Raw genomic sequence first — 17,258 nt, 5'->3', positions numbered from 1 at the left:
CAAAAATAAATTTGGCTATAAACAATATCAGTGTGAAACATAATAATTGTACCCCAAGAAAGTACTGTTTGCGGAGTTCCTGAGATGGTATGTATTTCTCTTTACCTCTTCTGTTAGGTTTTACTCTAAACTGTGCATCAGTGATGTGCAATCTACTCTTAGAGTGTAGTTTCCTGAAACAGAAGGGATAGAATGGTTTATTTGTTTTGTTTCTGTTATTCTTTTATTCAAAGACTGTTGCTAAATTCTATACAGAAAGAACCCTTCAAAAATGCAATTAATGGCTGGGCTATGGTGGTGCAAGCCTTTAATCCCAGCACTCAGGAGGCAGAGCCTGAAGGATCTCTGTGAGTTCGATGCCAGTCTGTTCTACAGAGTGAGATCCAGGACAGGCACCAAAACTACATGGAGAAACCCTGTCTCAAAAAACAAAAAACAAACAAAAAAATGCAATTAATGAAAACTCTCTAATGCTCTCCATCTTAAGGTGAAAGTCCAATGTCTTTGATTCTGACACAGGTGTAAATAGGCCTGAGGTTTGGAGAGAACTACACAATGCGCCAACTCTCCCCATCTTCACCTCCTTCTCTACCCAATAAATCTGGCTTAAGGGCTATGCAAATACTTTTCCCACAGTTTGGATCTGTGTTCCCCATGATATAGATATGACTTCTTCACCCTTTGGACTCACATTGCGTTTTCTCAGTGATCTCCCTCATTTCTTGGTGTGACATTGCACCTTGCTTCTACTCCATACCAGCTACTGTCCTCCTCTTGCTTGACCTTGGTCTGTTTTTAACATCACTCACCTCCCTCACACATTGACTAACTGTCTTATCATTGCCTTCCTCCAAATGGACTGTTAGAGAAGAGCCTGTAAATATGTGGCCACAGCAAGAGACTCCTTCTAGAAATATTATGTATCATTTACTCTCAAATTAAAGGACCTATATTACTGGAGACTGGAGGTATGGGCCTGTAACCCTAGCACTCAGAAGGCTGAAGGTGAAGCTGATTAAGCAGGATGTTCATGAGCTTTCAGCCAGATTGGACTATATAGTGAGTACTCCAGCTCAAAAAAATATAAAAACATAGGTATATAAATAGAAAATGTAATTTTGATACACAAATGCTTTTATATGAGAGTGACTTACTTGGAGGGAGATGTTTTGAAGGCAATTATTACAATTTAAATGCATAATTCCTGGGATGAAAAATTATGCTGGGACTTTCTATTCACTCTAAACTTCATACAGAAAAGTGCATATACACTTGCTTCAATATCAGCTACAGAACTGAAATGTAATTATTCTATAGAATGTATTGCAGAAGTTCTTGTATGGTTTTAGTGTTGTCACTTTGGAATTTTGCTTTGGGTTTTGTTGTGATTGTTGCTTTATAAATGTAGTAAGTCAATGTGTATTCACCATACAGGAAGTTTTACACAATTTTTTCCAAGTGAAAATCTAGAACCATTTATTGGAAATATAACTCCAAAGTCCTGTAGGATCCAACAGAAGTTAAAAAGCATAATAGTTACGATGGCTCTGAACTCAACCTTTCCCTAGCAGGTGACCTGTAGGAACTTCTCATAGTCACAACTTCTTCTTCTATACAAAAGAAGCAATATAAATACATCACATGATGGTTACATTGTATACCAATTAAATGGAAAGTGATTAAGACAGCATATAAATCACTTCTGGAACATGTGTCAGCTAAATAGTCTGAGTGTTCACTCTAAACTCTAAACTGAAGATGACAGTTCTTTTGTAGAAGATTTTAAGAGTGGTTTGGGTATTGCTTTGAATTTTTTTAATTCATTAACTCTATTATTTACAAAAAGCTTGCAAAAAATAAAATGTTACTTTGTTTTTTTATGTATATACTTATATTTTAATATATATTCACAAATAGGTAGTTTGTTATATCCCTTGAAATATGAACATTTAACCAAAAAATACAATGTAAAGTGAGGGAAGTAGTATCACAATCACACTGCATCTATGTGTACTTGTTCTTGATTTTAAAAATTATGATCTAGTTCCAAATACATCTAATTATCTAAGATATATCATAATTATCTAAGATCAGTGATGTACTAAAATAGCAGACAAGTCAAATATTCAACACAATCAATAATAATAATAACGATAATAACATTTTGCTTCATTTGAAAATTGTTTATTTGGAGTATTTATTCTTTAAGGCACACACTTGTCATTTGATCATTTTTGTATTTGTATCTTTATAGTTTAGGGGAATACATTCAACTCTCTGTCACTGAGCTATACCTCCAGCCCTTTGATCATATGATTTAAATAAGAAAAGAACGATAATCATATTGGTGATATTTGAATAGTCACTGTACACAAGTCAGACATCGATCTTCACAAATAACTCAGTTTAAAAGTGATACAATCTTTAAGATATGTACTCTGTTCAGACATAAAGATATGTACTCTGTAAACACACACACACACACACACACACACACACACTTTAAAGTCACAAAAGAAGGAGATAGCAGTCTGTTCTCCATTGTGAACTGCATGGCCATTGTCCATTAACATGAGAGGAGAAAGGAGAACTGACCTGCAACAGGAAAACTAAACTTTAAGACAATGACACTCAGAAACATACACAAAGAAGAAAATATAAACAGCAATGTGACCATCAAGGCATTATGCTACCAGTGTTGGCATGTAGAATTTACATTAAGTGTGTGTGTGTGTGTGTGTGTGTGTGTGTGTGTGTGTGTGTGTGTGTGTGTGTGTGTAGGGCCACACATACATGTGGAAGTCAGAATACAACTTTATGGAGTCAGTTCTCACTGTCCATCTTTAAATGGGTTTCTAGGATACAACTTATTTTGTCTGACCTCTCTGAAAGTGTCTTTGCTGACTTAGCCATCTCTCCAGTCTCTATATTTAAATGTAATATGCCATTCAAAAGCAAAAGATTCAAGTTCATGACTTAGGCACTCAACAGGTAATTGTCACCATATTTAAGAGAATCTGATAGAGGAGGCAAAGTAAGGAATACTGCCTTCCTGGACCAGCACTGCAATACAGAGTGAGGGAAATGCCTCTTAGTCATTCATGCAGTCAGCCCTGAATCAAGGGAAGAGATGTGAAAACAGCCTCAAGTATTCTAACCTCATGTTAATGGGCTGTCTTCTGTGCTGGGATGTAATTCTTTGACTAAATTGTTACCTACAGAGTAACCATGTTCTCTATGGAGGCCGACAGTATTTGCCTTCTATGGAAAAATCGGTGTTAATGTAAGATACACCACGTTCTTGCAAAAGTCTGTAATGTTCCTACAACAAGATATTTAATAACTTTAAGATTAAATATAACTATTCCCTTCCCAAGGCACATCTGTTTTTTAATGTAGATATTTGAATGAAGTTGAATCATTTTTCTTACAAGTTTGATATATAAAACCTCCAAAGAAAGTTGATTTGAGAGTTTTCACAGAGGTTGTCAGTGAGAAACAAGAGCAAAGTTTTCTAAACTACATTAGAGAAAATGAACCGTTCACCCATCGTGCGTGGTTCCATTCCTGTGCTGGTCCAGGGTTCTATAAGAAGGTGGGTTGAACAATCAGAAAGCAAACCAGTAAGCAGCTGCCCTCCATGGCCTCTGCACCACTCAGCTCCTGCCTCCGGGTTCCTTCCCTGTTTTGTTTCCTGTCCTGATTTCCTTCAGTGATGAACAGCAATGCTGAAATGTAAGCCACATAAACCCTTTCCTCTACAATTTGCCTTTTGGTCATGCTGTTTTGTCGTAGCAGTAGAAACCCTAACTAAGACACACACACACAGTAGATTAAAAGGGAATTGGGATTTTAAACATGCATACCGGTCCGGCATAATTTTTCTCAGTAAACATCAATTTAGGAGACTTTTCTGCAGAAATATACTTTTAAAAGTGCTGTTGTTATTTAAGCAGAAGCTATTTCTGGGATTAACAGGGCATGAGCTTTTTCCAGTTTTTTGGTCTGGAAATTTAGGAAGGAAATCTGACCATGAAGCTACTTTCTCTTGTAGTATATTGCCACCTACTGGTAATTATGGTTGATTGCACATTTTTAGAACTAAAGAGTGTAGCAAAGCCCTGCTGAGACATTTGGGGTCTCTAAAACATTCCATTTCCTGAAAATTTTGATTGTAAGAAAAAAATCAGAAAAGTATATGTAACTCTAAATGATAAAAGACAGTATTATCACAGTGTAGTGATTCAGGGGGCCAAGGCAAAATGATTGTGGGTGTTCCAGGACATTCTTGGTTAGACTGTCTGAAAACCAACATAATAATAATAATAATAATAATAATAATAATAATAATAATAATTCTATAGAAACAAAATGCTCCTAGATATTCATATATTTAACTGACACCAGGATGAAACTTTCTTGTGGAGAAAAACATCACCTTGACCAACAAGAATTTCACAGCATCATGGGAAGCTGACAGAGCAGATATGCTGCTTATATTAATGTCTCTGTCATACCAAGCCAAGACCAATGCAATGGTCTTATTATTCAAAGGTCCTTGTAAATAGTCCTCTGCCTCACTGTCAGCTGTATTTAATAGAGAGCAGGTCGCAGGGATAAGATGATAAATTTAAACCAATCCTTACTATTGAAACTGAGGGTTCAGTGTAAGTAGCACTTGAAGCTGTTTTGGGTAGTGTGGAAGAATCACATTAGAAACTTCCATGTCCTTTCTGTATTTGGTTTCCAGTACACTAATTTATTTATTATATTGCATTGTCATAAAATAGATATATTAATTTCAATAGTTAACATTAGGTGTTTCTAAAAACTCAAAACTGAATTCTTCAAATGAAATAATTTTGTTGATTTAAAAAAATTATATTTTCATTTATAAAACTTAATAGAAAAATGTCAATAATTCACCAGGAAAAGAAAGAGCTATTATTAGCGTCTTGCAAAGTGAAAAACAAGATTAGCTGAAGTTTATGTATGCCCAAGAAGGATCAAACTCATTTGTAATCGAAAGAAAATCAATTAAAATAAGGAAAATTATAGTTATATAATTTTTAGTGTTTATAAAAATTTGAGAGAAAAGGAACAATCATATATTACAAATAGTATATAAACTGCTATGGGATGAACCTTGGACAATTTTCTAATTTGCTACAACATAGCAATCTCATTCTTTGTTTACTGTACACAGAGAAACACTCAAAGACAGTATGACACTGGTGCTATCAATGGGCAGTTATGAAAAAATTCTGTGCTTGACACTAAAAGAGTGGGTGAGCACATGAAGGCTGACCACTATAATGAACATTATAAGAGACCACCACAGTTATCATGACTACAGATCATCTCATTGAACACTATGGCTGATCAGTACAGTAACCGCTACAGCTGAACACAATAGTAACAATTACAGTTTACCATTACAGCTGATCATAGTAAGCAACAGAGATGACTGTCACGCAGCTGATGGAAATAACCATCTTCCAGAAATCATAAGGCCTTGGATATCCGGATGTTTACAGCAGAAAGGAAGAATCTATTTGTACCAATCTACACAGGGTAAAATCTCACTGTCTAACATCTATATCTCTATCAATCTAGAAAAGTTGTGGTTCCAATTCAACTATAAGCCAAGCTGGCTTTGGAGAGGGAATTGGCTTACTCCTTCTCTAAACCCAAGCATATTGCTAAAAGAAAAGATTGAGAGATTCATCAGTTCCATATCAGAAGAGCCCTCTGGTGTGGGACAGAAGGAAACCAATAAAAAGGGACCATTGTCTTCAAGATTCTAATTCTTTCCATGGTTACTCTTGATTTCTCGGAATCCTTTCTTACATGTTATGTCCTCTTAATATCCAAACCTCCCATTTTTGATAACAAATACGTTTTTTTCAATAGCAATCTCAGAAGTCTCCAGAAGGAAGATGGGGCCCCAACAACAACTCTAAACAATCCAGAATGATGCCACGGTAATCACCATCATACTATACTTCTTGCAAGAATTTCAGACAATCTTACCTATTACTCTAAGACTTGCTGTGGAACCTACAGTTAGTCTAACTGAGATTTAACTATCTGAGCTTTCTCACAGTACCCAACCAAGATACCATCACCCCCAAAACAGCAGGAAGTAATTCTAAGAAAACGACACCCCTTCTCCCTAAGGTTTCATATTTTTCAGGGTTATGGATGATGGTTATAAGGTTAGGGGTGGAAGAAAATATTAAACTCAATATTCTCCTTAAGAAAAGAAAAAAATGTCTCAAAAAAGAGAAAGAAATGGCATAGATATGTATAAATATTATGGTAGATTATTTTATATAATTGTAAACAAATTTAGTAAAATAGCAGCCTTAGATAATGTGCACTGTAATTTGCACTATTATGGATTCTTATATGTTGATACAAATGTAAACTATTTTTATATTCCTGTTTAAGATAATTTGTATATTGATGCAAATACAGAACTATATTTGTTATAATGTACATATATTTCTACTCCTACTTGAAATATTTGTATATTGATGCAACTGTAAATTTATATCTGTCATACTTTATATATGTTCTACTTCTGTTTAGGATATTCTGTATGTTGATATATATTTAAGATTATTGTCATATTGCATATTGCACTATATATTCCTACCTCTGTTATAAATATCTTAACAATTCAAAATTGTCACAATTTTGAAGTCATTGTTCTTTATATACATTTGCTTATAGACTGTTTACCTTGTTTACATGAAGCCTTAGTCCTTAGGTTATTTTGGTAGATAACACTTATAGATTTATAGTCACCTATGCTTGTCATCTCTATAGTTATGTCAGTTAGGTTATCCAAATTTACAGATACATAGGTCAGATGGACAGGTAATCTTCAAACACTTCATAGACCTAGAGAATATGGTATTTAAATAACTTAGAATTCTGTTGACATGAGACACAATTGCTCCTGGCAGCACCAATTTGATCCTGAGAGAATGTTGGGCTTCTAAGACATTTCCATTTGGAAGTTTGTCTTCTTGGCACAAAATGGCCTAGTGGGCAAAGAACTGCCCTTGCCTCAACTGCTGACAGTACAAATGCTGTCCTTTCTTGACAAGTGGAACACAAGGAAAGAGACCACTGTACTCTGCCAAGGGAGGGTAAGATGGTCTTTCAGAATTCCTGCTTCTGAAAATGATCTGCCAGATACTCGAGGCCTGTAGACAATTTGAATGCACCAACAATGCTGAGAAACATTAGGTGACTGGCCAGGCTGCCAGCTGTCTTGCAAGATTCCCGAAAGGTGCTTGCATCCATCTTCCATTTCTCAGGTGCCATTATATTCCTTCTCAGGTCTTTGATGGGACTGAAGACTAGCAGTTTTATATATAATCTTAGATAGAACATATTAAGTATTAGATTCAGGTTCTTTAGGATAGGACACCATTTGGAATGATCTTTGTAACATACAATTTACCTACGCTCTAGACTTCTCTTGATTTTAGTATATATTTATTGCTTGACATTGTTCACATTGAATGAAGTTCCATTTTATCTAGGTCATTATCCCTCAATACTACTGGACAATATTTGATAACCATTCCTTTGTATATAGTCTTGTATTAAGTTAGAACCTTCTTATTTATACAAAAGGGGTAATCATTCCAGCTTTGATCTGGAAGTTCCAACCCCCATTGAGGCTTCAGTAACTGTCACGCCTACAAGGCAGGGCCAAGAGAGTGCCCTGAGGACCCGGGATCCAGATGCGCCACCCGCTCTTGGTTCCTGGACCCTGGATGCTAGAGGTAGACCAAGCAGAGTTCTCCAGAGAACACCACCAGACTGAGCTATGTCTTCCCCAGGCCCTGCAACCTACCTATGCCTTCATTTGTGAGTTATGCCACTAATAACCTCCCTTTTAACTACGTGGAGTGGCCTTAATCATTTCACCAATATCATTACCACAGTTATCATTATACCTAATCCATACAACTTTCCATCTCTGTGTCCACTTTACCTGACCACTGGTGACCACTACAACTGATGAACCGGTCTAAGGACAAATGTAACCACCAGAACTGACTATCAAAGATGACCAGAATATTGATGATTATGGTTTTCCATCACACTAGACACTACAAATGATCACCACTGAGACCACCAGAGTGACAAATATGGCTGATCATCACAGTGACCATTATGAATTACCATCACAGTGAACAATTATGGTGATATTTTATTTGTGCTGAAATGTGATTTTATTTGTATGTTAATAAATAAAGTTGCCTGGGGATCAGAACTAATAGCACGCCATTTAGCAGAAGTCTGGCAATGGTGGCTCATGACCTGAAACTGATCACATGGCAGGCAGAGTATCTGAGTGGTCAAGGACACAGCCAAGTGGTGATCCGAACCTTTAATCCCAATACTAACCATAGAGACACGGAAGTCTGTATAGACAGGCAGTGATGAGGAAGTCATGTGATTGGGTTTAGAGCCATGAGGAGGCAGAACAGAAAGGCAATAAAGACAGGTCACACAGGAGAAGGTCTCTCTCTCAGGAGAAGGACAGTGGCAAGTGGTAACCTAAAGGCTATTCACTAGCGCTCTGATCTCTAGGGCTTTTAACTCTGTATTTGGCTCTGTGTTTCTTATTTAATAAGACCATTTAGAGTTTTGTCTACAAACAATAAAAATGGCAACCATAGTGACCATTATGATTGACTAGAGAGTAGCACAACTGATCACTGCTGTTATCTTCATAGTGATCACTATGGTGATCGTGGCAATGAACACTAAAACCAATCACCTCAATGGCCACTGTCTTAATCAATGTTCTATTGCTATGAAGAGAAACCATGACCAAGGAAACCTATAAAATAAAGTATTTAATCTGTGCTTGCTTACAGTCTCAGCAGTGTAGTTCTTTTTCATGGCAGGGAGCCTGGCAGCACACAGCAAACATGGTGCTGGAAAAGTAGCTGAGAGTTCTACATCCTGATCTGCAAGGAGCAAGAAGAGAGAGACACCAGACCTGGCTTGAGCTTTTGAAAACCTCTAAGCTCACCCTCATTTACATATTTCCTACAACAAGGCCAAAAGTCCTAATCCTTCTCAAGTAGTGCCACTCCTTGATGACTAAGTATTCAAATACATGAGTCTATGGGAGACATTCTTCTTGGAACCCCCAAAACTACTATAATGGACCATCAGAGTGACCACTAAAACTCATCTCCATAGTGACCATTACATTGGACCAATGCAAATATGAACACAATAGTGAACATCTCAGCTGACTACTATAGCAGACCACAATTAACCACCACAACTAACAGACCAATATGACCGATTATCACAGTGATCAACCACATGTGACCATCACATTGACAACCATAACTGACCTCTATAACAAACCATAATATTGACTCTAGCTGATCATCACCACTGACCTTTACAATAAACACTATAACTGACCCCCACAGTGATGATGACAACTGACCTCCATAGTTTCCACTCTATATGACCACTAAAACTGCCACCATAGTGACTGCAGCAGCTACCACTACAAGAGACCACAGTTGTGACCCTTCTGGCTCACAAACCACAGTGACCATAACAATTGTCCCTTCTGTTGAACACTATAATTGACCACCAAATTGACCACTATCACTGACATCTATATACAATATTAAAAACCCTAGTTGACTACTATAGCTGACTAGTACAACAGACCAAAATAGAGATCACTATGCTTACTATCACAGTGACCATTACAGCTGATCACTAAAGTGTTCACCATGGCTGACCATCAGAGTGACCAAGACAATTGGCATCCACAGTGGTTACTAAAACTGATCAATATAGCTGACCACCACAGGTGACCATAGTGAACACTATAACTAACAACCAAAGTGACCATGACAATTGATCTCCAAGTGACTGTTACAACTTGACACAATACTAAGAAAAACAGCTGATCACCACAATGACCTCCACAGCTGACAATCTAAATGACCACTATATTTGACCACTAGATCTTATTGTAAGAGAGACAACTACATCTGTTCACTACAGCTGATCATTTAAATGCACACTATAACTGACTGTCAGAGTAACAATGACAACTAAACACAATAGTAACAACTATAACTGACCACTAAAGTCAGTTACACAGCTGACTATCATAAGAATGACCACAGCTGACCATTACAACTGACAATCTCAGTGTCCTCTTCCACTTAAAAATTTAATTTTCTTGTATTATATTATGTATTTCAATGTGTATGAATGATTTGCCTGAATGTAAGTCTGTGCATCATGTGAGTGTGTGGTGCCTGAGGAAGACAGAGATGCCTTTGAATAATTTGGTACTGAAGTTGCAGACATTTGTGAACCAAGTGTGGGTGCTGGGAATTGAATCCAGATCCTCTGGAAGAGCAGTTAATGCTGTTAAACACTGAGTTATCTCTCCATTCCCTCTTTGACTTATAATCATGGGTCCTATTATTCAGCAGCCTCCTCTTGATTCCTCAATTCCCAGTACTACTAAAGAGAACAAAAAATCAAATCAAAGCATATGTAGGAATATAGTAAAATGCAGTTAATAGTAAGCATGACACTACACTGACAACCATAGAAAGGAACAAAGGTACAGACAGAGTACATTAAGACATTAAAATCTAATAAAGAAAAAACAATACTAAAGTACTTAAATATGATAAAAAGGAAGCCTGAGGAATGGAAAAAAGAAAGATGCAGCCAGCTGTTAAAAAGGAATGCATATGAGAATGAATCAGATAAAAGAGGTGAACAAAAATTAAAAATTAAAAATAAGAAATGAAATCTGGGAACAGAGTGGAACATAAAGAGAAAGAAAAAGAAATCAATAATTTTTCCTTTTAGCTAAGATACTTGGGTTGGATCAGAGAATTCTCTTTCCTGTTCTTGTGAATAACATTTAGGACTCTGTAGCTGCTTTCTTCTGAACTTTTCATCTTTGCTTTAGGAGGCCTCAGTATGTCACAGTGCTTGAAAGAGAGACTAGTATGTGTCCATACACTTTATGATGATACTGTGCACATAAATCTGTGTTTTGATGTTGCATAGTAACTTGGATGAATTGAATTTTCAGAAATACTAAACAGGAACATATGGGTATAAGAATCCAAATGATTAGTAAAGCAGTAGCTGCTAGTATGAGCCGGGAGGTCTATGATGAATTTTGATTTTATCTTTAATTGGATTTGTGAAACGGTATTTCAGGAAGCAGATTATCTGTGTTAGAGATTGCTAAAAGAGCAAAAGGGAAACCACAGAGAGAATAGACGGTGGTCATTTAGCAATGAAACCATTGAGTAAAGAAGGCAATCTGCAAGGAGTTGGACTTTGGAGTAAATGGGCACAGGCAGGACAATTCATGAGGAGGGTCCAATACAATAAAGAAGTGCTATAAAAGAAAACCAGTTTCTTTGGTTAAACATATCCTTCAGAATAATGTTTTACAATTATGTAAAGTGCATCTAAGTGGAGATTCTTTGGGTGGGTGATACTGGGGAGCATGCATTATGGGATGTGTCATGTCAAGTGGATAGGAAGCAGTAAGGAACATGTTTTCCTGTACATTTTGCTTTCCTCTTGGACAATGTCACAAATAAGACACTAAGTGTGGATCAATCAGTCTTCAGCTTGACTGTTTGAATCAATGAAGCTTGACTCAAAATATCCAGGGTAAGCACTCTGCTTATTACACAGTCACAAAGACTCGCCAGAGGTCAGAGGTCAGTGTTGGGCCAGGATAAGCAGCAGCAAATGTAGGGTGAGCCCTGGAGGGCACTTGGTCTAAGTAATATTTCCATTTGTCTCACATTACCACATGTAAAGTTGCATTTCCTAGAGGACACTGAATCAGACAGTCTTTCATATATGTGGTTTAAAAGAATTATCATGGCAGGGATTCTGAAGAGAATTCATCCCTGTGGGTGGTAATGGAATTTCACAACTGAGAACTGGGGACTCACAGAGTAATATCAAACATAGAGATAAAGAGAGAGGCAGCTGAATATGAAATGAGCAAATCAGCAAATAGTCTAAGATCTGACAACTTCTGGTTTTCCCTGTCACTGTCTTTCATATACAATTCTGAAAGCTCAAAATCTGCCATCAATCATATACATTAACTCCCTCAGAAAGTACCATAAAGTTCTTACACAAATTGAAGGATGCTAGTTGCTCTTCATTTCTATAACTTCTTCCATACTAATGAGGGTATAGTCCCTTCCTAAATGTTACCAGAATCTCCCACCTCATTTTATCCATTTATTTTAGAGGAAGGGGTAACTTTAAGTTTTAGCCATCTCTGAATTAACATCCCATAAGAACCCTTGAAGGTACATCATTTTTTCTTGTGATTGCCATTGAATTTTAGAGGTCAGAAATCATGTTCTTGGGTTTAGAGTACACAACCCAAGGCAGAAGCCAGAATCAGATGTATAAGTCCTAGAAATACCAGGGCTATTCTTCCCCATAACCAGTTCCTCACAGATCCAAAGACTGAAAATCTTTTCTCATTCTACAGGCTGCCATTTTGTCCTATAGACAGTGTTCTTTGCTTTATAGAAGGTTTCCAGTTTCATGAGGTCCTCTTCATTAATTGTCAATCTTAGTGGCTGTGTTTGTTATCTGTTCTAGCTGCAGCAATAAGACGACTGAAGAAGACCAAGGAGTCTTGGAAATTGGAAAGCAAGAAGTCAGACTATCATTATTTGCAGATGATATGTTAGTATATATAAGTGACCACAAAAATCTATCCGGGAACTCTTACAGCTGATAAACACCTTCAATGTAGTAGCTGGGTACAAGATTAAATCAAAATAATGAGCAGTTCTTCTATATGAAAATGATAAGTGGCCTGAGAAAGAAATCAGAGAAACATCTTCCACATAGCCACAAACAATATAAAATATAACTCTAACCAAATAAGTGAAAGACTTGTATGGCAAAAAATCTAAGTCTTTGATGCAAGAAACAATATCAGATGAAAATGATATCAGATGAAAAAAGTCCTCTATGCTCATGGATCATATTAACATAGTAAAAATGGCCATCTTACTAAAGCAGTCTACAGATTCAAAACAATTCCCATTAAAATTCCAATACATTTCTTTACAGACATTGAAAGAAGTCATCTTCACATGGAAAAACAAAAAGCCCAGAATACCTAAAACAATCCTGCACAATAATAAAATCTTCTAAACGTACTGCCATCCACAATTTCAATCTGTCCCACAGAATTATAGTAAGAAAAACTGTATAATATTGGCATTAAAACAGAAAAGTTGATCAATGGAATCAAATCAAAGACTCCAATGTAAGCCTACATATACACATATAATTTGTGATAAAGAAGACAGAAATATGCAATGGAGAAAAGAAACCATCCTCATCAAATATTACTACTCCAACTGGATGTCAGCATGCAGAAGAATCACTCTGCACAAAAATCAAGTGGATCAAAGACATCAACAGAAAACAAGATACACTAAACTTGATAGAAGAGAAAGTGAGGAATAGAGTTGAATGCATTAGCACAGGAGACCACTTCCTTATTGTCATAGTGTGTAGGACTTGCTGGGTTTAACCTATTTAATACATATGATTCATCTGATTTCATCAACTCCATATCTGACAAAGGGTTAATATCCAAAACATACAAAGAATTCAAAATTTGTGATCCAGAGACAAGAGACCCCTCTAAATGGACCCAAGAACAGCACTTACACTTATTAACCAAAGACCTCAAAATTCTCTTCAGAAGACAAATTAATTTAGTAAACTAAAGATTATTGCCACAGACATTCTAAAATGTCCACTGCTCTGGATCATCTTATCTACTATAGAAACCATAATATGAATGAGAGCCTAGGAGATTTCATGTCCTGAAAGAATGAAATCACTGCATGCCAAACTCATGGGACCACAAATACTAACTCCTGCTTTTATTTTTCTTCCCCTTCCCTTATAAATAAAACATCTGCTAGTTTTAATTTTAGCTGTGTGTCGTATCTCATTAAATGAATTTGATTGACGGTTTTGTCTCAAGCTATGCCATTATCCTAGGAACAGCTACTTCTTAGAGATCTCCTTTAATAATGAAGAAAACAACACACAATGGCCAGATATGTGAGTTTCAAATATGCTCTAATTAATAAGACGATCCGCTGGGAAGGGGAAATAGAAAAGGTGTTGTGAGTGGACTGAGGGGTAGGGTGGGTATGGGAATGGCAGAGATCAGGTCCGGGGATGGAGGGAGAGAGTACTGGGAAAGACAACTGGAATTGGGAGACAGGAGGGATTCTGTGGCTTTTTTGGAAGCAGTGAAATGGGAATTCCCTGGAATCTACCAGGGTGACCCCAGTGAAGCCTCTTAGTAACAGGGGATATGGAGCCTGAAGTGGTCATCTTCTGTAACACGGCAAGGCTTTAAGTGAAGGCTTGGAACACCAAAGCAGCCACAAAGCCTTCAATCTACAACCTCTCATGCCTGCAAGATGTGGTGGTCTAAAGGTGCCTCAGAACTTGTGGAAGTGTCTAACCAATGACTGATGTAACTCGAGACCGATGCCACTAGAGGGAGCCCATACCTGGCACTGCCTGGATGGTCAGGCAGCAGGGATAGCCCAGAAACCTTTGGTAAAACCAAACAGGGCTGGCAAGATAATAATAATAATAATAATAATAATAATAATAATAATAATAATAAATTTTTAAAGGAATGAAATTATTCCTAATTACACTCTTCTATATTCTTAGGTAGACTTGAGCTTAGCACTCTTAATCAGAGATGCTCCATCTAGCAACTGATAGGACCAGATGCAGAGACCCACAGCCAAACAGTAGACAGAGCTTGGGGAATCCTGTAGAAGAAAGAGCAAGAGAAAGGATTGTAGGAATCAGAGAGGTCAAGGAAAGCCAAGAATGAATGGGGTCCACAGAATCAACTAACCAGGGCTCATAAGAGCTCAAAGAGACTAAACCAACAATCAGGGAGTCTGTATAGGTCTATACTAGATCCTATGAATATATATTATGTTGTATATTTGGTATTCTTTTGGGACTCCTAAGAGTGGGAGCAGGAGCTATCTAACTTTTCATCTGTTTTTTGGACCCTTTTTCTCCTACTGGTTTGCCTCATCCACCCTTGATATGAGGGTCTATGCCTAGAATTATTGTAACTTGATATGTTATGTTTGGTTGATATCTCTGGAAGGCCTGCTCTTTTCTGAAAGGAAATGGAGGCAGGGAAAGAGGTGAGGTAGAAAGAGGGACAGGGAGAAGGGAAGGGAGAAGAAACTGAGTTTCAGATGTAAGATAAGAGAGAAAAATAAATTAAAAAGAAAAAATCAAATATGGATCACTAGCGGCAATAATTAAATAGCTTCCATTTATTGAGTATTAAAAACATAGCAAAATTGAATATTAACCTAATATCTATGCCTGCTTTCCATATCCACTATAAAGTGTACATTATTTATCACATCCTTCACTTCTAAAATGGAATGATGTATGAGGGGTTGTGACCTTGTATGATGGATAGTAGCCATGTTACATTTGTTTTTCTATAACTAGAAATTGTTCTTCCATCCAGTTTTCCATGCATGGCCTTGATACTTTTAAAGGACATAAGATAGTTAATTATTTAAAGATACATTTCTTCACTGAAGAGTCGCTACTCTTTTTTGACTTCTGTGTTTATCTTTGCCTTCCTGGTCCACATGCTATAGAAAAATCAAGTTCACAAGCACCCTACATAGCTTGTCTTTACTATTTTAATGGGTCATGAGTGACACTTATTAAATTTAACTTTGTGCCATATGTGGTCTCTGAGAGAAAATACTTGGATGAAAGTATACTTGGATAAAAAATGAGATGAAAAGTGACTAGTGCAAGAGAAATAAAAGAGGATAGTAGAGGAGAATACAAAGGAAGTAAAATTTTAATTGTGTATATATATGAGCATAATAAATGGTATCTATAGAAATCCTTTAAATAAAGATTTTTACTTGGGCCTTCACTGTTGCTACTTACTCATCGATTTGATCTAGGTTGGGCATATCCATATCAGGAATTCATACTGAGTTCCTGATACCAATTAACTCTTAAGGTTTGATTGTAAAAATGTAACTTGCAGGTTCATATATTTTCATACTCTGTCTCAAGATTATCAAATTGTTTTGTGATGCTTTGGAATCACTAAGAATAAAGACCTGGCTTGTGGATAGAAAAAAGTAGGGAAATATCTTGAAGCTTAGAGCCTGTTCCTGTTTCTAGTGCTGTTTGCCTTCTGGTCAACCAGTATGTGAAGAGGGGTATTGTATACTCCTTCCAAAATGGTGAAGCCTCTCTAGATGTAATGTCTTTCCTGCCATAGTGGACTGGTGCCTCCTGAACCTGGGATCCTAACTGAATCCCCCTTCCCATACTCCTTGCTCTCAGGTATTCTGCCAAAGAATGAGAAGAGTACTAATAGGGATTATCACAGGTTTATTTTGTATCTTTATTTGTTTCATTTTTCGATCCTTCCTTAAAGAATTTCCTGGATCCAAGAAATATCAAACATATTATCACTTGCACAATCCTAAAATATGCCTAGTAAATTTTTAAAATTTCTGTAGTTACACCACCCAGCAAGAATCCTCCATGCAACAAAAGCAGATTACTTTATATTCCTTCTAAATTTTTGATGTAATATATGCCAGAAGTTCTTACTTCATGTATTTATATATTTCAACTGAAGCATTTATTTCACCTAAGTTAATTCACATCAGTTTTAAAGTAGGTTTATCCAAATCTTTGATGACACATTTTAGATAATTTAGAAATAAATGTTATTTCAAAATAAAAATCATACACAAATATTATGAAAAATGAAATGACTGATCTTTAATGCTTATTCTATTCAATAATCAGATTCATAGCTTTATTGTTTATCCATTTCATTTTTGAATAGGAAAATTTACATGTTTCTTCTTGTATAACATACTCTCTCCTATGATTAACTCTTTACTCATTAACTTAATATATGCAAGAGACCAATAGATATCAATCAGTTAGGGGAATTGATTGGAATGTTTCTTCATAGCATGGCAGAAAAGTAGTCCAGTGTAGTGGTGGTTGTGGTAAGGTTGCTGTTACTTTTGATTGTGGGGATGGTATGGTAGTTCTCTATCTCTGTCTCTGTCTCAATGTGTGTGTGTGTGTGT

Source organism: Peromyscus leucopus, unplaced genomic scaffold, assembly GCF_004664715.2.
Source record: "Peromyscus leucopus breed LL Stock unplaced genomic scaffold, UCI_PerLeu_2.1 scaffold_1275, whole genome shotgun sequence".
NCBI lineage: Eukaryota > Metazoa > Chordata > Mammalia > Rodentia > Cricetidae > Peromyscus > Peromyscus leucopus.
The sequence above is the reverse complement of the archived record's forward strand: the minus strand, read 5'-3'. Positions refer to the sequence as shown.